General features: G+C 38.1%; 1 long non-coding RNA gene across 1 annotated transcript; it reads left to right on the forward strand.

Annotated features, from left to right (window-relative positions):
• The first annotated feature begins 10,208 nt into the window (after positions 1 to 10,208).
• LOC110678665 lies at positions 10,209 to 12,216 on the forward strand. The gene is made up of 2 exons (XR_002501819.1): positions 10,209 to 11,316; positions 11,381 to 12,216. It is a non-coding gene; the product is annotated as an uncharacterized LOC110678665 (long non-coding RNA).
• Positions 12,217 to 22,862: the final 10,646 nt, after the last annotated feature.

The raw sequence follows: 22,862 nt of genomic DNA on the forward strand, positions 1-22,862 counted from the left end.
TCTCTCCTCTTATAACGTGACATAATTTCCTCACGACCCCCAATTAAAAAAAATGCGAATTTTGATAATATATCATTACAAATATTAGAAGCCAAATGCCGCAAGGCAAAAGTCTTAACCTTTTCAATACCGAAATCAAGTTTCAAAATTCTCTAGTTTCTCCAAATCAGTTACCTATAAATTTGATTCATGCATTGCATGCACCATCAAAATTTGTTTCCGGATATAGATTCAAGTTTGGTGGGGTACCTAGGGTATTTCACAATGGAAAAGCGCAACATTTTTTTTCGATTTTCGCACATCTAAATCCCGAGAAAAAAAATATGAGCCAAACATTAAATTTAGATCATTGAAAGATGGATTGTCTGAACGAACATGGGTGAACTTGTCAGCATTATTTGCGGTTCCTCTATGCTATGTAGTCCAGGTTCAAAACTTTTTTTTTTTCGAAATTTTCAAATATTTTTTAAAATACTCTCGAGGCTCAAAATTTAGTGAAAATGTGATTTTGTAGTCAGTTTTAAACAAAGAATCTGAAAATGAGATAATATCAACAATCCTTAAATCTTCCAGAAATCGTTCAGAAATTCCGTCAGACTTTGGAACAGGATCATTTCTCCAGTATTTGCTCTTCAAAATAATAGAAATACCTTCAGTATTTCGTACAAGGTTTACTCTAAAAGTTTGCTTTCGTCCAAATTTGATCCCTCCAAGAATCAATTCACAGTTTATTCAAGGCTTTTCCAGAAAATTTATTAGGAACTCCTAAATTAACACCAACAGGCAATCCTGGTTAAGTTGCTGCCGCAATATCTCTTGGAGTTTATTACTTTTGCAGTTCTTTTATATTTATCTTGATTTATTTCTTAGGTATGTGTTGATGGATTCTTTAAAATTTAATTTAATTCAATAATCCAACAAATACTAAAGCAAATATTCCAGTGATGCCTCTGTTCTACTTATTTTTCTTCTTCTTTCTGGCGTTATGTTCCAACTGGGACAGAGTCTGCTTCTCAGTTTAGTGTTTTCATGATCACTTATCGACTTGTGTCCCCTATCTCATTCATTCATGCCACAAAGCATACAGTACAGTGAAAAAAATGAATATCATTATTCCATGTTTTATGGTATATATTAGCATAACATCATGTGGATATTAAAAAAATTGTAAGGCATATCTAAAAATCAAATTAATTTTGGGCTCCTCTCATCATTTTTGAGATTGTTTTAAATGTTTGTAACTGCTTTTCGACCCACTTCTTAGTTTAAATTTAACCCACTCATTGCCTTGTGTGAATGTCAGATATGTTGAAATGAAACCTTATAAAGTTATTAAGAAAATTTCAAACAAACAGAAAAGAGTCTTACCAAAACATGTAAAGATTCCACTGAGCAACGCTAAGGTTTCTTTATGGTAGAGGATTTAAAAAGACGTTTTTTATGCCTTTTGTAAAATTTCCAGCTTTTGACAAGAAAAAAAACATAAACGTGTATTCCGCGAAACAAACTCAAAAATTTCGTTTCGTTTCGAAAAATTCCGTGAGATATTTGATTTCGTATCGAGTTACACGAAACATTTTTAAATTTCGTTTCGTTTCGTCATTATCAGCGCAAGATATTCCGCGTATCGTTTCGTTTCGTATCGACATTGAAAAAATCCATATCGCATACCCTTACGGCCTGGGGTGCAGCATTGCAAGCCAAGCGCAATCGGGACAAGTTCAACAGCTTCCGGCTCATGGCCATGAGAGTAGCAAGAAAGTGGTCAGATCTAAAAGGTTGACGTACTCGTTGATTTCACTAATGTCGGACGTCCACCAGAATATGGAGAACTCGGTAGCAAAGTTCACCATTGGGATGTCCCCAGCTATGCAGCAAACTTCACTAAACTTAGGCGTCTTAAGTAACGGGGTAAAGGCTTTCTACACAAATGATAGGATGACAGAAATCCTCTCTTCCAACCTACATGGTACTTGACAGAAGTGTGTAGTCAAGATTTGACTCGGAAAAATACGACACTTTGTTTCGGGTGTAACTTTTTATCGCGTGGGTTAAAATTAATGAAATTTTGGATTATACTAGCTTAGAGTGTTATGTTTATGTGTGAAAAATTTTATCGCGATCTTTCAAGTAATTTTCAAGATGCATTTGAAACAAGAAGAGCTACGCCAGAAAATCTTGGGCGCGGTGATCGATAATCCTGGTTAGTCACCAGAATCCACCATTCAACCGTTTCCCGCGTTGTGAAGATGTTCCAGGAGACGAAGACCATCGAGCGGCGCGCTGGAAGCGGCAGAAAACGGAATAATAAATACTGGCTGTCTCGTCATGGACGACGAGATATATATCAAGACGGACACCAAACAAATCCCCGGCCTCGAGTTTTTTGTCGGTATGGTATTGTGCATGGAGTTTCCGGAAAAGTTCCGGAAGAGAAAGATAGACAAATTCGCGAAGAAGTACCTGTTGTGACAGGCGATCTGCGAGTTCGGACGGTACAGCAAGCCGTTCCTTACAACCGGCACCATAAACGGGCAGATTTATCGAGAGGAATGCTTGCAGAAGTTCTTGTTGCCCTTCCTCCGCTCTCACCGTGGTCCCACGCTGTTCTGGCCGGATCTCAGTTCGTGCCATTACACCAAGCCCGTAATGGATTGGTACGAAAAGAAGGGCGTTAACGTGGTCTCGAAGGAAGCGAATCCGCCAAATACACCAGAACTTCGTCCCATCGAAAAAAAAGTTGGTCTATAATGGAGAAGAAGTTGAAGAAAAGCGAAAAAAAACATTCAAAACCAATGAAGCTTTGAAAAACTACTGGGATAAATTGTATAAGAAAGATGGGAAAAGCCTCGCTCAAGATCTCATGAGCAGTGTTAAGAGATATGTACGAGTCATCAGGAAACGAAGGAATGTTAGTTAGGCAACCATTGTAACTAGAGACCGAAGAATCTTCTGCATCTCCACAGCTGTCAGAGAAAGGATATTGGGTTAGTGAGATAAGGTAAGGATCTAGAAGTCCCCTATGTTGGTGTTGCGATACAAGAAATTTTCACGTCTAACCGGAGATCATTCGATATCTGTATTGTATACCGAACAAGTATTCATCGCTCGCCGCCGCAGGAGCTTTGCGATCAAAGGATTAAAAACTACTCCGATTGACACAAGGGTACAACCATTCAAAAGTCTGAATTATTAACTTGGTATTCCACTTAGTTTTTCCAAATTTGCGCCACTGCGCTTAAATCCAATGTTGTTCGGCTTCAGCTAAGCGCATTATACAACCAAGCAAAAGGCGAGTCTTTTCCCGTGGCAATCTGTGCCGCCAGCCGCCTGTGCACTAGAACTCGACCAGACTCTACTACAATAATGGTGGTGATAGAAGCCGAAGCGCGGGGCCTTCCTTAGCCGAGTGGTTAGAGTCCACGGCTACAAAGCAAAGCCATGCTGAAGGTGTCTGGGTTCGATTCCCGGTCGGTCCAGGATCTTTTCGTAATGGAAATTTCCTTGACTTCCCTGGGCATAGAGTATAATCGTACCTGCCACACGATATACGAATGCTAAAATGGCAACTTTGGCAAAGAAAGCTCTCAGTTAATAACTGTGGAAGTGCTCATAAGAACACTAAGCTGAGAAGCAGGCTCTGTCCCACTGAGGACGTTAATGCCAAGAAGAAGAAGAAGAAGAAGAGAAGCCGAAGCGTCGCGGAAAAAAAAAACGCCGACCACTAAAACCCCCCGCGGGTAGCTTCAAGCGTGGGATGGTTACAGTTATTTATGGTTTTATTGAGTCAAAATAGAAAGAAGCGAATTAAAATTAAAATGTGGCCTGTTGGTCAGATAGAGCGGCGCAGCATAAGCCGAGGCCGGTTTTCCTGAATGGATTTTTAGCATAGAATGTAGGCCTGGCTAAAACAGCGAATGAATGCTCTTTTCCTCTTGCAAGTCGATCGGCGACCGGCAGTAGGTATCGTGGCTAAGGGAAGTTGCACAATTTGAGAGGCCGCCAATCTGAGTGGCGAATCCGAAAGGGTTGCACAATATTCCGGTTGGTCCGTGGCACGTTTGCTGGCTGTAGGGCATCTCGGTTGACCTATTTGATGACGTTTGATCGATTTTTTTCTTTTTGCGAAAATGCTCATTGCTTTTGGTAGGAAGTTGAGATTTAGTTCAAATTGTGTACTAGGTTTATTTAAGCCATAATTTGATGAAACACATCAAATACCAATTCAAATAAATTGTATGATTTAAGTTAGAATATATATACATGTTTGGCACGGTAAATGGTTGAGCATGGCGTACCATTCGTACCTCGCGTACCTACAGGAATAAAATAGACTCCATTGTGTGATTCTTAGCTTCTTGCCCAGCAACTCCTATCCCTACCTCCTAGTGGTACTGGCCGGGGTACGAGTAACCTTAGGGAAGATCGGGTAACCAACCCCGCTGGGAGCTTTCGTCGTATGCTGACAGGGAAGGGGGTGTTTGTTTTTGCTTTTGCTTCTGCAAACCTGGAGCGTCTGTACTTCATGATAAAAGCGGCTCACAACAGCGTCTGTTCCCTATGTCAGTGGCGGCTGATCATTGTCCGAGTGCCAGAGAAGGACTCTAAACTAAACTGCGCACTATAGCCCTCTGAACATTTAGTGGGAATGGTTGTAGCAGTACCATGATTTTGTAATTATAATTTGTAAATAAATACCTACCTTAACCTTGCCTTGATGGCTACAGCGTAGCGTCACGCCATTGCCGGGCGTAGTAAATAAATATCAGTAGTAAATGTAATGAACTTCACAATTGAACTACCCCTTGAACTCGATCGCTCAGTCTGAGTGAATAGTAGTCAATGAACTCACGGAGCTCACTTGCTCCACACCACAGTCCACAAATTAACCCTCTAATACCCAACCCCGCCTTTAGACGGGGTACACTTTGGAATTTTGTGTATTTTTTCATAGCTCGGAAATCAAAATGATTTTATTTTTGGCTTATACCTTGACTCATAACACGCATATAAGAAAACTTTTTTATGACTTTTGAAACTTTTTTGTATTTTTAGAAAGTGTTTGAAAAATTGCATTCTTATATAACCTACAAATGCCTGGGCTTCATTTAACGTGTAATATAAAAAATCGTACCTTTTATATTTTTCTACGATTAACCTATCACAAAAGAAGAGTCTGGTGGTATTAAAATCATTTCAAACCTGTTTTTCCGTTAGTTACACGGAAAATAAAATACGCTCCGAATAAAAATTAAAAATTTAATATTTTTAAAAATACCGTAACAATTGAAATTTTTATTATTGCCAAAAATCAACAACTAGAAAATGCTTCAAGAAAAAATGAAAAAAGCTAGGGATGTTCAAAAATAAAAATTATAAAAATCAAAACCCAAAATTTAAAAATTTGCGAATAAAAATAAATAAATGCCCAAAACGTGTTTAGAACGATTTTAGATAACGAAAAATAATACTTAAATCGAAAATAAAAATTTGGGTATTAGAGGGTTAAATGAGTTCCAACTAGCCTTCTGGCGCCAAACCTCAGCAGCCATACGAACTTTGTTGAAGTGACCATGTGACGATCCTCGGACATCGACCTGTCGAGATCGTATTGAAGAATCGTTGACCCGGCCTTTCCTATTCATAATCTTCGGGAGGGCAGCGATTTGGAAGATCTTTCTTGGGGAAAAAGGATGCTTTTACCGCGTGTAGTACAGCAGAGTCAAGCCAGCAAACCGCAAATGCCCCCACGACAGTAGACAGCGTCCAAACTGTAAGTAGCATGCATGCTTTTTGTTTCCCATGCGCATGGTAAGATTTGCCCCTAGTCTTAGCCAAATCAGCTAGTGTGGCCGCTGCAAATAGCCGTACCGTTTGGCCGCGCGTGAGCGCCGGTAGCAGGCTTTAGGTTTTGATTTTGAGTCGCTCACCTAATGAACACGATTAGAAGATTAGAGTTGAGAAGAGGGAATGAATTATTAGAATGAATTAGATAGATAAGCCTTTAAGAATTGTCGATAAAAATGGGGTGGGTAATGTCTGTTACATTACCACGGGGTTGACGTAGAACTACTATGGAAAAAACTTCGACCAATTCTGGATCAGACACTAACAACAGCTTTTTGTAGATGATAGGATGTTTGATGATAGATGATAGGTGCTGCGATTGTGAGTATTCAATTACGTTATGGTTTAAAAGGAGATCTCTCATTTGGCTTGGAAGCTTTTTCAGAGTTTCGGATTTCAAAGTTAAATACTTTAAAAAGGATTTGATTTGATTATGATGATTGAATGACAGTGAAGTTTAAGTATAAGTGTAGTGGAAGATTATTTATAATTTGTCATGTGTATGAATTTGTAAATGTACTACCGTTTTGATTCATATTACGGACACATAAGGCCTCAGTGAAGTATAACCCAGCACAGAGCATACAAAATAAATCATTCTGTATGGTTCCTTAGCGTTATCGCGCGTCGGAAGCCCTTAACTTTCAAATGGTGGGTAAAGAATTCGCCTCTGCAACTTGAAAATTTTTTAATAAATCAAAATGTGTGGCCTTTTCATGATTCTTATTCCGGACGCTTCCTCACTTTTGTCTCATATTCCGGACACTTTGATTCGAATTCCGGACAGCTCATGATAATCATTAATGGAATAGTCAAATCATTAATTGAAACCGCCAAACCACCAGAGAGACATCTAAGGTAGTTGGGCATCAAACATTTTCAAAGATATTTATGGAAAAAGCTTACTCAAACGAGCCTTGAAATTGAGAACTTTTAAAACGGCGAAAATTGAAATATTTCGTTTGAAATGTTTCCCATACAAAGTAGAGTGTCCGGATTTTGAAGCTGTCCGTAATATGAATCAAAACGGTAGTTTTGTGTTGTTATTGATCGGATGGTTGGGTGATCGGTTTCAGTTCTGGCTCCAGCTGTAGTTCTCCAACCTCCTTCAGTAAATAAGATGTTTCATAGCTCGGGTGCTTCGATCATAAGAATCGATAGAATAGGTCTATGGTAAGAAAAGTATGAACAATATCGACTTATATTTTAAATAAACGTTAAATCAAAACAAGAACCACCTAATGTGGTCGCTTCATTTGCACGATAAGCCAAAGTTAAATTAAAATGTTTATTCATGAAATCGACAAATTTAATATTTTCTTGTTTGGAAACGTCAATATTAGAGTCACCGGTGACTACATTAGGAGCATCTTGTTTTCATAATAGAATACATTACGGGTCATGAACATTTTTGTATCTTGCACAGTAGTATTTGAAGAAATGTACACTGTTATTAGCAGTACTTCAATGTCCATAACTACATATAATCAATGCCGCACAAATGTTTCCAACCTGATCTGCTACGTCGAGCATTGCATCATATTCCTCACTAATCTTTTGAATTGTGTAAAGCACAGCTACGTTGAAGGTCGTACGGCCGCAAAGAATTCCCAAACTCTTACCCAGTCGATTCAAACTTTTACTCGACTATGTGTCAGAAAATAATGCAGTAATGCAAAAACTTATACTTATGCCTTTAAACGCCTTTACGTAAAAATAATAAATATCTAAAAATATTAAATTATCTAAATTATGTTCCTTGCAACGCAAGTACGATCGAATGTTACAATTTTCAGATCTGAAAGCAACAAATAGATATAACTTATCCAAATCTTTGCCTATTTTTATAATATTTTAAGCATTCGAACGCTCGAACCTTCATGATACTTTCAACATTTTTTCTGAATTTAACTAGACATCTTAAAACCAAAATTTGCTACAGTACTTCATACTTGACAAACGATATACGAATTCAAAAATGGACATTCGGCAAAGAAAGTTTCCAGTTAATAAATATGATAAAACATAACAAAAGACCACCTGAGATGCAAGATTCACATTAACTGAATGTGAAATTAAACAAACTGAAACTGCTTTTTTGTCCAGTCTTTGTCTCCAAAATCATTCACTGGGATATTTACCGTGTCGATGTCTGCTGCTTTACATACTTCAGAGATAATTTTATATAAAATACGATTCATTGTGATAACGAATCCAGTAACACTTCCACGTAACCTTTTTTGTGTGTGTTTAAAGGCGTTTAGGTACCTCTTAATTTGTTTTTTATTTTGCTTGAATAGAATGTTAAAAGCGCGGCATCGATCGAGAGTCAGCAATCCGTTCGTACCCAAATTTGTACACCATAGGGTAGACATGAATAAAACGGCTTTTGTGGCAAACACTTCATACCTAAATACTTTAAAACCACCAGAAGTGAGCAGATTCATCATCATTACGTTTTGAAAGCGATACGGATACATAAATCAAGTGATTTAACTATAGTGAACTTCCACGAAGCTGGGACTTTTAACATCAGTGAAGTAAAAGTAATTATTAAATGAATTGCGAAATGCGAAATTAAATGAATAACCAATAGATTATCAACATCAATGTGACAATATGAGGTAAGTGTCTGTAAAAAAGTGTGTAAAGGTGGTTTGTGGATTTCACTCAACAATCGCTGCGGTTTTTATAAGTGTGGAAATGTGAATAACGGTTCTAATTCTTCCGTGCCATTAAAGACTAACGAATTGTTGAAGAAATGCACAACATGATTCAAAATATATGAGCTAATTAGTTTTTCCTATTACAGGCACCATGCATGATTTCACAAGAATTACAGTGCTAGGATTTAAACATTCTATTCAATAAGGTGAACATTCTTCAATAAGGTGAATGGTGTTTTGGATCAACGTAGTAGTGCAGAATCCTTGGCAAACGCGATATTCAACAAAAAGTGAAGCCAGCCAATTGTGACAATTGGTCAAGCGTGCTCCAGTAGCACATCCGAGAAACATTCATGATGAAAAGTTTGACTGGCTGAAGCGGGAGTAGAACCCTTACCCCATGACATGATGTGCTTCCTGGCCATCCGGCAACAAAGTTCACAAGTCTTTCAGTTATTTATCAAATATTTTGTGAAAACATCAAACGGCTACAATTTCTCTATTTTTAATTCCTTTGACTGGTACGAAAAATGCCCATCAACATTTCTTGGTATCTTTGCAATTCGTATACGAAAACAAGAAGCTGCATTGTTCTTTTTAAAGTTCTATTTCTATTATTTTACGAACCAAGATGAACCATTCAATCTACAGAAGTTTCTCAATATTTTTCTTTTCCTATTCGTATCATGAATGTTCGCTACTCGTATCATGACCCAAGGTCGCATGAGTGCGAAAGTTTTATATAAAAGTTCTTCAATCAAGTCGTCATCATATGACCAAAGGTCGCATGAGTGCAAAAATCAAGACTACCAGCACTGCTTTTTTTTAAGTTCTATTTCTATTATTTTTGTTGAAATATCAAACCACTGCAGTTTCTCTATATATTTCTATTTACAATTCGATTCAAACAGAACAACAACCACTAGAATTTCTCTATTTATTTCTATTTACAATTCGTATTCAAAAAGTCAAGCACAAAACAAGAACCAACACTGTAAGTTCTTTTTAAGTTCTATTTCTATTATTTTTACGAAACAAGATGAAACATCCAATCCACGGTAACTTCTCAATATTTTCTATTTCCTATTCGTATCAGAACAAGCCAATCACTTGAGTTTCTCAATATTTTCTATTTCCTATTAATTTGCGGTAATCAGTTATACCAACCTGACTGTTATTTCTTTCAAATTCTATTTCAATTTTTTGTGTTGTCTTTAATTTTTAATTGTTGATGGTTTATTTATATCAGCTAAATCTCACAGAGTTGTTCACTCTTTGACAGCCACACGCAATTGCGAAAAAAAAAATATTCTAGCAAAATGAGAGATACGACTTACAATTTTCAAAATTGATTCAGTTCAAAAGTTCTGCTTAGCAGTCGTCATCATATGACCAAAGGTCGCATGAGTGCGAAAGTTTTATATAAAAGTTCTTCAATCAAGTCGTCATCATATGACCAAAGGTCGCATGAGTGCAAAAATCAAGACTACCAGCACTGTTATTTCTTTTTAAGTTCTATTTCTATTATTTTTTACCCAACCACTCAAATTTCTTTCAAATTCTATTTCAATTTTTTTTGCAAAAGCGATTTAATAACTAAGGTTTTCTTAGCGTGATACTATCACTAGGGAATATTATTTTTTTTATTGTTTAAGTTCTATTTCTATTATTTTTTACCCAACCACTCAAATTTCTTTCAAATTCTATTTCATTTTTTTTGAAAGCATAATCGTGATCCAACCTTTCTGTAATTTCTTTCAAATTCTATTTCAATTTTTTTGAAAGCAGAATCGAGATCCAACCTTTCTGTAATTTCTTTCAAATTCTATTTCAATTTTTTTGTGTTGTCTTTAATTTTTAATTGTTGATGGTTTATTTATATCAGCTAAATCTCACAGAGTTGTTCACTCTTTGACAGTCACACGCAATTGCGAAAAAAAATCATTCTAGCAAAATGAGAGATACGACTTACAATTTGCAAAATTGATTGAGTTCAAAAGTTCTGCTTAGCAGTCGTCATCATATGACCAATGGTCGCATGAGTGCGAAAGTTTTATATAAAAGTTCTTCAATCAAGTCGTCATCATATGACCAAAGGTCGCATGAGTGCAAAAATCAAGACTACCAGCACTGTTATTTCTTTTTAAGTTCTATTTCTATTATTTTTTACCCAACCACTCAAATTTCTTTCAAATTCTATTTCAATTTTTTTTGCAAAGGCGATTTAATAACTAAGGCTTTCTTAGCGTGATATTATCACTACGGAATATTATTTTTTTTATTGTTTAAGTTCTATTTCTATTATTTTTACGAAACAAGATAAAACATCCAATCCACGGTAACTTCTCAATATTTTCTATTTCCTATTCGTATCAGAACAAGCCAATCACTTGAGTTTCTCAATATTTTCTATTTCCTATTAATATGCGGTAATCAGTTCTACCAACCTGACTGTTATTTCTTTCAAATTCTATTTCATTTTTTTTTTGAAAGCATAATCGTGATCCAACCTTTCTGTAATTTCTTTCAAATTCTATTTAAATTTTTTTGAAAGCAGAATCGAGATCCAACCTTTCTGTAATTTCTTTCAAATTCTATTTCAATTTTTTTGTGTTGTCTTTAATTTTTAATTGTTGATGGTTTATTTATATCAGCTAAATCTCACAGAGTTGTTCACTCTTTGACAGTCACACGCAATTGCGAAAAAAAAAATCATTCTAGCAAATGAGAGATACGACTTACAATTTGCAAAATTGATTGAGTTCAAAGGTTCTGCTTAGCAGTCGTCATCATATGACCAAAGGTCGCATGAGTGCAAAAGTTTTATATAAAAGTTCTACAATCAAGTCGTCATCATATGACCAAAGGTCGCATGAGTGCAAAAATCAAGACTACCAGCACTGTTATTTCTTTTTAAGTTCTATTTCTATTATTTTGGCAAAATTAAATGGACCCAACCACTCAAATTTCTTTCAAATTCTATTTCAATTTTTTTTTTTGCAAAAGCGATTTAATAACTAAGGCTTTCTTAGCGTGATATTATCACTACGGAATATTATTTTTGAGACTAACGAAGTCTTTTCATCGCGTGATATTATCACTACGGAATATTATTTTTGAGTTTAACAAAGTATTTTTAGTACGTGATATTATCACTACGGAATATTATTTTTAAGGAATGATTCTAAATTTTAGAAGTCGTCATCATATGACCAAAGGTCGCATGAGTGCGAAATAACCTAAACGTATAGAAACAAACCACTAAAATTTCTTTCAAATTCTATTTCATTTTTTTTACAAAGAGAATCTATTACAGAATTTCTCGGATCGTGATATTATCACTACGGAATATTATTTTTATTAAAAAAATACCAACGTTTCTGTAATTTCACAATATTACAATATGCATTACAAATTTACGATTTGTTAAAGTCTGCACGATCATACGAAGAAAAAAGAAACAAATGCTTGAGGATTTATCTTCTTGCTAACAAAAGTGTCTAATTTAACCGTTATATTATCACTACGGAATATTATTTTTGCGATAATAGTCTTGATGTCTAAGACAACACACTGTAATTTCTTTCAAATTCTATTTCAATTTTTTTTTGAAACCCTGTTAAACAAAATGATTCTACAAAGAAGAATGTAAAACTTTTGTAAACTAGTTTAAGATGATAATAAAAGATTAAATAAAATCAAATATGACGGTTTATTTTCATTGAAATACGTATCCTTTTCTGGTAAATCGCCACACCTTCAGCTCTCACGCCTGGGCGTTTGAACTGGTTATGCAGCTGTAGCCAGCGATTCTACCCCATTCCCCGAATGCCATTTCCCCGAATACCATCACCCTGAATTCCATTACCCCGAATGTGCCATTACCCCGAATTCCATCACCCCGAATGCTATTTCCCCGAATTTACAATTATTTTGACATGATGATATTGATGACATTTCCCCATCATATTGAAATTCGGGGTAATGTCATTCGGGGTGATGGGTTGTTCGGGGTTTTGGATTTCGAGGTAATGGCGTTCGGGTTAATGGCATTCGGAGTAATGGGATTCGGGGTGATGGGGTAGAATCGTAGCCAGCAAGGTCGACGGAGGAGTGATCCTCTAGCCAAGTCTCACTCAGTGCAAGGAATTCTACACTGGTCAGAATTAGGTCTGTCGCAATATCCATTGCATGAGCATTTAGGCTCTGTACTTTGATACTCATCAATGTGCAGGCAGGGCCGCTATGATCCAGTATTTCACGCAGTTCGTCTCCAAGCGGTTGTAATCGATGATTGCCCAAGCGCTGCAGCTCGTTCCTCAAGTCAACCATCTTGGGAGAATTGCTGCTTTAGGCGTGATGGAACTTGAAAGAATTGGTAGAGTTTGTCAAAAATAGTCCTTGCAGTGAAGTAACCCGCGACAAACCAACAAATACCAATTGCTGATCCTGGCTTTTGTCATAGTCGTACACGATCTCGAAGAAAGTTCCACCTTGCGGCTCATAAAAAATAAAAGCACACGCACTAACCACCGGAAACTGAATGCGTTTGCATTTGATTATATGCTCAGTTTGATACTCAAATAATAATTCTCTATACAGAAGTGAAATTGGAATTTCAGAACCAAGAGCCTTCTTTCTGCCGTTACGTCCCCACTGGGACAGAGCTTGCTTCTCAGCTTAGTGTTCTTATGAGCACTTCCACAGTTATTAACTGAGAGCTTACTATGCCAATTGACCATTTTTGCATTGGTATATCGTGTGGCAGGATCGAAGATACTCTATGCCCTGGGAAGTCGAGAAAATTTCCAACCCGAAAAGATCCTCGACCGGTGGGATTCGAACCCACGACCCTCAGCTTGGTCTTGCTGAATAGCTGCGCGTTTACCGCTACGGCTATCTGGGCCCCAAGAGCCTTACGTTGGCATTAAATATTTTAAAGTCTTATAACTGTTTGCTGGCTTAACGAAATTCGAATCACAAGGCATAAAAGGGTCATGTCGTTTACTTAATGAATCCCACATACCTGCCCAAATAGTTTAATAACTGTTTTAAAAGAGAGCGGTGATTCCAAGCAAATCTAAAAGTAGGGGTGCTAGAGAAAAATTTACGTTATTTGCTTTCCACTCTCCGCTTGGATCGCATCTCAGCTGGCATCAGATAGGCTTGCTCTGACCGGGCGTGCTTCTTAGGCAAAGACATTGACAGCGAAGGACCCCCCGTTTGTCGTGGTTCGCTTAAATCAAACTGTCAAGCGACCGAGATAAAATGCCGTCCGAAGCCAAAGCCACGCCGCCAAGAAGAAGAGGAAGCAGTTCACTGAAGAATGAGATGGTTGTGGCCGTCATCGCAGTCCTAAACTGAGACTGTGGCTGGTATCCGCGAGAAAGGAGTAGAAAAAGAAGTCAGTTCCTCAGCAAAACCCCACCAAGTTTCAAAGACCGCCGTGATGAAGAAGACCCCGAGGAAGCCACCACCGCAAACCTCATCGGGCGAGGAGGATTTTAATCAGTGCGCCAATCAATCAATGTGTCCGTGTGACTCGAATTCAACAATTCAATCGGCCCTTTTCAGAGCCAACAAATGGGTTCTAAAGAGTTATTTGTGCAATATTTCCTAATATTTTTACCACATGCTTGCTATAATCTCTTAATTCATCTCATAGCATCATACAATATCTGATTTGTTACAAATAATCGACTCTATGATAATTTGAGGATGTTTCCGAGGACGCTGCTGCAGTGCCGTCGGGATGCATTAACAGCATGATGCTCATCTTTTAGATCCCTTGCCAAGACATGAAATTTATATAGCTTATTTCCTATTTAAGCGGCATCCATTTATTACGTAACGCTAAAATTGAAAATTTTTGACCACCTCCGTAACGCTTTTGTATGAAAATTTTTAAATTTTTGTATGAGCCGTAACGCTTGAGCCTACTCCCCCTCCCTCTAGAGCGTTACGTAATTTGTGGACGGCACCTTAGCCTATTTATTCCCTTTCTGATCTGGGAAATAGACTATATGACAACCACAGGGATTAAGTAGAAATTTAGAAAGGTAGCTCAGTCTTGAGCAATTCCACATACCCGAAGATTGGCAGCTTTTCAGATCAGCCGATCATGAGCTTTCTTGTAGTGGTGCCTAACGTGATTGTATCTTAACTGTACCGATGCTGCAACTTCCACGAGTAGCTCTTACTAGCTCGAAAGTTCAAATGAAATGAGACGAATCAGTCGAAAGTAGTATGTTTTACACAATTTGAATAGCAGACGATGTTCCTCCCTTCCTTATTCTTCGGCTTCTTCTGATCGACACATCTGGGACATGAGGTATATAAAGTTGATGTCTTGGTTAGGGATTCACTTATCTTTGAAAATTCATGGATGCGTTCGGATGGACAAAAAACATGATTTCAATATTTTACAATAAATGCAAAAACACGAATGTTTTGCCTTCGAGCAAATTTTAAATATTTCTGATAAATTCTGATAAATATTCTGATTCGTAAAAGTTATGGAAATTGGAATTTGAAATTCAATACAAACGTTAATATGAATGCTCTGCTTAATATAATATGACATTTGCAATGCATTTCTTTATTGAAACTAACATGTAAAAAATTTCAGATCAATAGATGCTTATTACAACTGGTCAAGAATCAGTTTAGTGAACAGTATTAAAAATCTGTTGCAATTTTAATACATTTCCCAATTTCCGTTCTCAAGAATTAAGGAAGTGTTTCCCATTACATGATAAATCAACAATGCTGTTAGAAATGCCATACAATACTGAGTACTATGATGTTATTACGCTCCGACGGCGCTGCAGCGGCGTCCACGAGTAAATTCTCAAAATTCAAGAGATTATGTGAGATAAATTATGTGAACCAAATCATGTTTTGTGCAATACCGCTAGATTAAGATCATGATAGATAAATCAGGAAATATTATTCAATAAACCCTTTTAAGAATGTTTGATGGCTTTCAAAAGGGCCGATTGAGCTTTTATGCTGTCACAGATGAATAGCACTACGGGATGTTAACAGTTGATTGCCATGGTTAAACAGGGAAACCCCAACGAAAGTGTATATGTGAATAAGTTCTCTGTTTATACGACAAACCAGCTGAATATTTCATGGGTGCACAACAGCAACAGGGTAGTGGATCACAGGGATTGAATTGAAATCTGGACACGTAGCTCAATCTTTTAATCTTGAATTTCATAAACCAGATGCTGTATTGACAGCTTGAAGGTTAACAGCTCAGCAGCTTTCTAGCAGCGAGGTACTTCTCGCTAAGCAAGTTCGGAGGAGCTCTTACCAGCTCGAAAGCGGAAATGCAATGAAACTGAATCCGACGAAGGAAGTATGTTTTATAACCTTAGAATAGCAGATGATGCTCCTCCCTTTTGTGCTCTTCGCTTTCTGATCGACCAATCTGGGAAATGGGTTTGTGCCAATAATGTGTTGGGCTTAGAATTACTTGAAAATTGCGGAGAATGCTAATGCGTGAGAAATTGGTCGAACATGAACTGTTGGAAGGGTTGAAATTAACTAAATATTCAATACGAGCTATTGATAATCAATAGTTTTCTTTATTATGAAGGTAAATTTCTGATCCATGGGTGCCAAAATTAATACACTTGTTCAATGAGAATTTCTTTTCAAAAGCATTCTAAATATGTCGTACTTTTGTTACATGTGATAATTTTTCTAACAAAGTGTTCCTATAAAATATGACGCTGACATCAAAGACGCTATTGGAAATGCCACTCTATTTTACAATCGTTGTGAAATGTTGAGCACTCACCCCGACGGCACTGCAGCAGCGCCCGCGAATACAGTCACAAATTGTTGAGTCATAAATTATTCATGACAAATTTTGTATGAAGCTGTGGAATTGATTTAGGAATATAAGAAGACATAAATAAAGTCGGAAATATTTCTCTTGTAACTCTTTTCCACTAATTGTATGGCCCTGAAAAGGGTCGATAGCTTTGTTAGCTTCGATGCTCTTACAGATAAATAACACTGCGGGGGGATGTTGATTGTCATGGTTAAAGGGGAAATCCTCAACTCAAATGTATAAATTTGAGCAAGTTATTTGCTTATAAGACGAACCAGCTGAATGTTTCGTGGCGTGGATGGCGCACAACGCCAACGGGTAGTGGATCACCGAGCTTAAGTCGAAATATTGAAACTTTGCTCTCTCTTGAAATCTTGCTGATTTGATCACAAGTCCAAATCTTGAAGCGCGGGTCAACAGCTCCTCGACCGATGAAATTTGCGGCGGCGATGACGATGGCTGGGTGAACGTAAACGAACGAGAATGACTCGCCCGACCGTGTTCACAGTTCGGCCGCAAATTCTCCTGTGGACTGCTTCCTCTTCCTCTTCTTGGCGGCGGCAGCGGTGATGGCTTTAGCTTCGGACGGCATCTTCTCTCGCTCGCTCGACAGTTTGATTTGAGCGAAGCAAGACAAACGGGGGCGTCCTTCGCTATCATTGTCTGTGCCTGAGAAGCACGCCCGAGCAAGCCGATCTGTTGCCTACTGAGATGCGAGCCAATCGGAAAGTGAAAAGCAAATGACGTCAAATTTTCTCTAGCACCCCTATTTATAGATTTGCTTGAAATCAATGTTCTTTTTTAAAACAGTTATTAAACTATTTGGACAGGTATGTGGGATTCAGTAAGTAAATGACATGAACCTTTGATGTCTTGTCTTTCGATTGAGGTGCTAATCAAGAAATTTCGTTAAGCCAGTGAAAAGTTAAAAAACTTTAATAATATTTCATGCTAACGTAACGCTCTTGGTTTTGAAATTCCAATTTCACTCCTGTATAGAGAAGAAAGACGTAGTTCTACGTCAAAAAGAGCTGTAAATACAAATGTTGAAATGAAGTTGAATTGACATTCACGAAAACGCGACGTGAGACAAGACATAACACTTATAGTTCTTACTATCGTCAAAAAAGCTTAAAAATTACCTTTCTGTCGACCGGTTTCGGGCGCGATGTAGCCCATCTACGGGACAATGTCCGACTGATTGCGATTCGTACGATTTTTTTTTTTTTTTGGATTATAGACGCTTTAACCATAGCAGGTCATTCGCGTCTGTCTTTATTTACAAATTGTTATAACAGTTTAATTAAATCTAGTTTTTTGACAAATTTGATTACTTTTTCTTCTGCTTTTGTGTCATTTTTTAAAATAGTTTTTAGGTTTCCTGATATTTCATATTCTTTTCGTTTTTTATCCAGAGTGTTACATTTTACAAAGATGTGTTCCACAGTCAACAGATCATTACAGCTCGAACACAGGGGAGCATCTTGATACGGTGATAATAGATAACTGTGTGTTAGTTTACTATGTCCTAATCTTATTCTAGTAATAATCTTTTGCTCATATTGGTTGCATCTATCTTTCCATATTTTTACATTTTCTTTAATGGCGTTCAACTGAGTTCCTGGATTAGATGCAGCCCATTCCAACTGCCAAGCTTCCCATATTATAGTTTTGACAAATCTATTTGCATCCTGTCTGGTAATCTTATCATATATGACGTCTGAGGATCTACCTTCATTTGCCAGCGAATCTGCGGATTCATTACCAAAGATTCCAGAATGTCCTGGAACCCAAACAAAAGTAATGTCTTTTCCTTCACAAGCGTTTTCGCAAGCTTGAATCCATGAATTTTTTGATGATCCTGATTCTAAAGCTTTTAGGGTACTTGCACTATCGGAAAAGATTACCGACTTTTGTGTACGGTCAACGCTTCGTATAGCTGTACAAACAGCCATAATCTCTGCTGAATAAGCTGAGCATGAATCGTTTATCCTACCGCATATTTCACTGTTATCCGAATAAACCCCATACCCTGTGCGACCCTGACCCTTAGATCCATCGGTAAAAATCTTATAATGATTTGAATATTTTTGTCTGATTAGTTCTCTATAATATGGAATTACTTTTCTCGAACTGTCACCAGCTTTTAAATTGCGTTGAAGAGACCAATCTATTTTCAAAGCTCGATAATCCCAGCGTGGGTGTCCCAACCTCCACGTTCGAGTAATTTTTGGAAACTCTATGTTTGAAATCAAAGAGAACCAAAGTTTTGTTCTTCGAATGATCGGCAAATCCGGGGATGTTCTGTGCATTTCTAGTAAACGTATAGCAGTTCTAGCCTCGTTTAAGTTTGCAATATATTCAATCGGTAGCTGCCCTGCTTCACACATAATAGCCTTGATAGGGCTTGTAGGAAAAGCTCCAGATGCTATTCGTATTGCTTTATTGTATATGGGACTGATTATAGGCAAAACCTTCTCCTTGTTTCTTCCAGCAAAAGAAAAGCCGTATAACAGACGAGGTACTACTAAACTATGGACAAGTTTGATCAGAGTTCCACGATTTGCACGCTTTCGCCCTGATATAATTCTGAGAATATTAATTATTCCAGAAGCAGACTGTCTTCTTGTCTTAGCATGGTTTTGAAAATATAATTTACGATCCATAATTAATCCAAGTATTTTCATTTGATTAACGACAGGAATGGTTATATTATCTAGTTTTATATTTTTAATAACTCCGCGGTGACGGCGACTATTGCAAACATGGAGAAGCTGGCATTTTGGCACGGATACTTGAAAACCGACCGAATACAACCATTCAAAGGCACATTCTGCTGCTGATTGCATTTTGGCTCGCAAGCATTTTCTGTAGGATCCGAAACCCACTAAAAGAATATCATCTGCGTAAACATATATCTTCACGTTTTTCGGAATAACATTGAAAATAGGATCCATGGTAATCAAGAACAATGAAACAGAAATAACTGAACCTTGTGGGATACCTCGTGATGTGGCGCGTGTGCTTGATTCCACGCAACCAATTTTAACTCTAAAAGTTCTGTCCTTCAAAAAATCTCGCAAAAAATTATACATCCGTCCGCCAAACTTCAATTCTTTCAATCGTTCGATTACCATTTGTCTGTTCACTGTATCATATGCTTTCGATATGTCAATCGAAAGAAGCTCACAATGTTTTCCTGTCTTTATAGGGTCATCTAACAGATCCTCTAACTCTGCAAAATATACATCAGTCCCTAAACCTGCACGAAAGGCAAATTGCATAGAGTTTATACAACCTTTCTGCTCTAGTTCAAAGATAAACCGTCTATTAACAAGTCTTTCAAGAACTTTTGCTATGCAGCTTATTAGAGAAATCGGCCGATACTCCTCTGGATTGCCTTCACGTCTAGTATCCTTAGGAATCGGCACCACTAAAGCCTGTTTCCAAATTTCAGGAATTTTACCTGATTCCCATATGCCATTGAAGGTTGCCAGCAATGAACATTTACCTTCGAGTGGTAAATTTTTTAAGAGCGGATATCCTATACCATCTATACCAGTTCCTTTACTAGTGCACTTAGCCAAGGCCCAGTTCAACTCATCCAGAGTGAAGTCAGCATTGAAGTCAGTAACGGAATCAAATTCATCATCAGCAATTTCATCTATGGAACATTCAGAAGATGACTCTAATGTTGATATATTTGATTGAGAATTACTGGAGCTTGAAACTTCCATGTAATGATCAGCTAGTATATCTACTATCTTATAGGGGTCATCTGTTACCGCCCCGTTTGACTTAATATGGAACTTTGGAGTCTTATATCGACCTTGTAAGGCGCCAACCTTCCGCCAAACATCAGATGCTGAAGAATCAAAATTGATATTTTCAACGAAATTTTTCCAACTTTCCTGTTTTGCTTTTTCAATAACAACACGCGCATTGTTGCGTTCAGCTCTAAAAGATTGCAATGCAACAGAAATTCTGGGGTCGTCTGTGTTCAATTTACGCAGAGCACGTAAAGCTTTTCGTCTACTTTTGATTGCAGCGGCAACTTCGTTGGTCCACCATGGGACTCTTTTCCCTCCCAATTTTCCTGATGTTCTTGGAATGCAGGACAAAGCAACGTTAAATATTATTTCTGATATTTTATCAGCCGTATAAATTGTATTGGGATCCAGCACTGAAGCAACTCTTCGTTGGTATTCCATCCAGTCAGCGTCGCTATATTTCCATCTTTGGGGTGTACTTAGAAATGATCTAGTAGACGATATTTTCAATAGAATTGGGAAGTGGTCACTTCCATGCTGATCTCCAATAGCTTCCCATAAAACGTTATTACAGTGCTGTGATGATATTGTCAAATCAATTGCTGATTGAGAACCATTTGAGAGGCTAAGAAAAGTTGGTGAACCATCGTTCAGCAGATCAAGATCATATTCACCTAGCATAGAGACAACTATACGACCTCTTAAATCCGTATTTGAGCAACCCCATATTTCAGAGTGTGCATTAAAATCCCCCATGATCATGAAAGGCTTTAGCATCTGCTGAACTAACTTGAACAACTCCTCCTTCAATCCATCATTAGAGAAAGAAGGGGGAATATACAACGATACATACGTTTTCCTAGTTGGAACTTCCAACGTTACTGCAACTGCTTGCAATTTTGTGTGTAATGTGACTTTCACAAAAGGTAAATCCTTCAGAACAGCAATGGCCACGCCACCCCAGCCGGACTGCTGTGTGGGAGGTTCACAAATAATTGTATAATCTGACGAGAAGCTTGAGCAGTTGGCGGTACAAATCGTTTCCTGTAAGCACACAACATAAGGTTGGTGTTTACTTATTAAATGAGCTAGCTCTGCCTTTCTTGCACGATATCCTTTCACGTTCCATTGTAATGCCAAAGATCTATATGTTAGCGATGAAGATTGTGAAGATGTTGTTTGTCTACCCGTGGCATTTAGTTGACTAGTTTCTTGATTTGAACCGTTGGTGTTAGATGCGTTATGCGATGGATTGAAAATGATGTTAAAGCAGTATCCAAACAGGTAGACAATAGACATTGATTAGATTTAAACCTGATCCGTATCCATATCACGCTCTGGTGATATGTCTGTCCGATAAAATTCTTTTTTGTCGTTCGGAGGTGTTAGTAATTCATTGTTAGTTCGATCCTTACCATTTTCCAGCAACTTTTTTGGGGGTGGGGCTAGACGATTACCGTTTGGAGACGTTGGATTGTAATTTGTTTGACGCCGTTTGGTAGTTTTACTATCCTGCCTTACTTCAGTTACGATGATTTGCGATCCGTCTGGTTGATTTCCCTCCTCGATATGCGAAGCTGCTTCTTGGGTGCTGCCGGTGCGTGTAGAGTTCTTCGGTTGCGCGGTCCTTTCCTTTTTTAGTTCTGCTACTTCGTTTATGAGCTTTTCGAGTAAACGCCGAAGGTTTGCAATTTCTTGGTCCTTCAATTCCAGCATTTTCAACAACTCTGCTCCTTTTGGTGTCTCAAGCCTGTGTTGAACAGTTGATTGTTGCTGTCTCACCTCATAACGTTTACGAGCTTCAGGATATGATACATCTTCATCGATCTTTATGCGTACTATTTTTGACTCCGCCATTTTGATTGGGCATTCCCTTGCTCGAGCGCTATGCGGCCCTTTGCAATTGACGCAATGGGCTTCAGCAAGACAAGGAGGTTTGTACTCATGCTCATGTGAGCATTCCGGACAGATGGCTCCTTCTTGGCAAACGCGTTTAGTATGGCCAAATCGGTAACATTTTCCGCATTGTAAAGGGTTTGGGTAATACGCTCTTGTTTTAACCCTGACGTAACCGAAATAGAAAAACTCCGGCAGTGTAGTTCCTTGGACCGAAATCAAACAAGTCGGTGTTGGGAGAAGGTTATCTCTGTTTTTCGGATCCCGTCTTAAGAAACGTTTAACCTCAATCACACGTTGTGACCGAAGCTCTTCAAGCAATTCATTGTCAGACATGGAAAGGCCATACGGACACGACACAGTACATTTTCGGATGTTCAAGGTTTGGTGGAAATCGATCTTCACTTTGGTACCATCAGTGAGTTCTCGCAGGTTAAGTAATTGTTGCACTTGCTTGACCTGTTGACCTTCAGTATATCCTAGCACCTCTATTTTCGGGACGGGCGTCCTCAATGCTTCCGACGGAATTTTCGATTGATTTCCTGACTAGCCAAGGGTTGTCTGGAAGGGTACCTTGTTCTAGTGCCGGGACCATAACTAGAATTGACAACTCGCCGTTGAGCGGATCCATCCATTCTGGAACACGTCTTCCTGCATAACTTCCATCAACTGTTTGAGGGACAACATCAGCCGATCCCGCCCAATTCAATTGGCGTGTGTTTGAATCAGGGGAATGTACACATTCCCCAGCCCAGGGGATGACCCCGAGGCCATCGCACTGGTCGTGGCAGACACCTAGGTGTCCACCACTAGCCTTTAACCTAACACTAGCCAAGG

Source organism: Aedes aegypti, chromosome 3 (genome assembly GCF_002204515.2).
Source record: "Aedes aegypti strain LVP_AGWG chromosome 3, AaegL5.0 Primary Assembly, whole genome shotgun sequence".
Lineage (NCBI taxonomy): Eukaryota > Metazoa > Arthropoda > Insecta > Diptera > Culicidae > Aedes > Aedes aegypti.